The 1,946-nt window shown below is 39.9% G+C and overlaps 1 pseudogene; it reads right to left on the bottom strand.

Annotated features, from left to right (window-relative positions):
* Positions 1-1,018: 1,018 nt before the first annotated feature.
* Positions 1,019-1,745, bottom strand: LOC129490718 (vomeronasal type-1 receptor 94-like; annotated as a pseudogene).
* Between the last annotated feature and the right edge of the window lie 201 nt (positions 1,746-1,946).

The raw sequence follows: 1,946 nt of genomic DNA, 5'->3' as shown, positions 1-1,946 counted from the left end.
AGAGTAAAGCACAATTATTTCACTTGAATCCATACAAATAATGTCATACTAATAAATAATTATTTACAAATTTCCAAAATTAAAAATCAGACATGTGCCTAAAAGAGACACTGTGCCTAAAAGAGAGCAATAAAGAGGCCGGGTGCGGTGGCTCATGCCTGTAATCTCAGCACTTTGGGAGGCCAAGATGGGCGCATCATTTGAAGTTAGGAGTTCGAGACCAGCCTGGGCAACATGGTGAAACCTTGTCTCTACTAAAAATACAGAAAAATTAGCCAGGCATGGTGGCGGACTGTGATGCCAGCTACTCTGGAGGCTGAGGCAGGAGAATCGCTTGAACCTGGGAGGCCGAGGTTGCAGTGAGCCAAGATTGTACCATTACACTCCAGCCTGGGTGACAGAGCAAGACTCCATCTCCATTAAAAAAAAAAAAAAAAGTGAGAGAGCAATAAAGAAAGATATCCAACATGATAAGTCAAACTGCATAACACCAAAGAGAATGAAGAAAATTAAAATCCATGAGAGAGAGAGAGAATCTACACAGGTGAGAATAAAATCTCCACAGACCATGGCAGAGCCAGAAAACTGAGAAGGAAATATTAAGAGTGCTGAAAAATTATTGTTCAACCTATAATTGAATACATAGCTAGCATATTTTTTAATAAATAAGGGTAAACTAAATAACCTTCAAAAGTAAAAACACACACCACACACACACACACACAAAGAGAAATTTTATCTACCAACAGGAGCATCTCAAATATACACTTTAAGAAGGTGGAAAAGTTGTCTAATATAAAAATTAGGGAATCAAAATTAAATATAAGAAACTCGTGGACACAGGGAACTATGATGGTGGACTTTGAACTAAAGAAACCACCAAGTTCTTGGCAGCATAGTTTTCAAAAGTATTAAGATGAAATAAAAGTGTAATAAAATAATATATCAAATCGCCTGCTTCTTGAAAAATTTGATGTCAAAATCTGTTTTCCAAATAATTGTTTTCATAATTTATTAATCATCTATGATATTTATATCACACATTACGCAAAATTTTGATTATTCTTTTATCAGAACTAATTAACATAAAAGGGCTAACAGAAATTGCCCACAAGCATCTGGACACCCACGATGACTGAGTCATAAGCCCATAACAGGGTTGAGGATGATGAGATGATAAGGTCCACCCAGTACATGACCACAAAGCAACTCACCAGCAACAGAATGGTCTGCGTGGCCCTTTTCTCTAGGGAGGCTTTTGCAGAGAGGTTAGTGCTGGGAAGGTACTGGGGTTGTCTCTGATGTCTGGACAAAAGAATTACCATGTATGCACTTGAGAGAAACATGATTGCTACAAAGACATCTGTAAGTAGTGGCAGCATGAAAAACAGGCTCCTGATGATGTCCCTTATGTAAGAAAGTGAACAGTATTTACTGATACTTAGCACATTGCTATTGGTCACATTAGAAGAGGCCACAGTGGAGGAGGGCAGGTTACTTCTGAGAAACAAACTGAGAACCCAAAGAAGTGAAAGATGCAACGTGTGAATTTCTGTTTAATTCTTGCCGACCAGGAGGTGCTGGGGCTAATGGTGATAGCCTGGAGCACACTCCGGAGGCAGGTGGTGCAGATGGAGAGCCCTCATCCCTCTATGCATGTAGAATACCTTACACTTGAAGTCATTCTGAAAATACAGTGACTCAAACAGGTCTGGAGCTGCTAAGAAGCTCACAGTGAGAAGCATCACTAAGTGGACAAGGGCCAGTTGAGAGGTGATGAGGTCAGTGGGCTTAGGCCTGCAGTCCAGAGGGAGTGTGAAGATACAGAAGAAAAGGAGGAAGGTGTTGGCTGTGAGTCTAATACCAGCTTGGAAAAAAAGGGCAATTTTTAATAGTACGATAAGTGGAACATGGTCATCTTAATGGTGAAGAGGAATCACATTTTA

Source organism: Symphalangus syndactylus, chromosome 9 (genome assembly GCF_028878055.3).
Source record: "Symphalangus syndactylus isolate Jambi chromosome 9, NHGRI_mSymSyn1-v2.1_pri, whole genome shotgun sequence".
Lineage (NCBI taxonomy): Eukaryota > Metazoa > Chordata > Mammalia > Primates > Hylobatidae > Symphalangus > Symphalangus syndactylus.
Note: the sequence above shows the minus strand (reverse complement) of the source record. Positions and strands in the feature narration are given on the sequence as shown.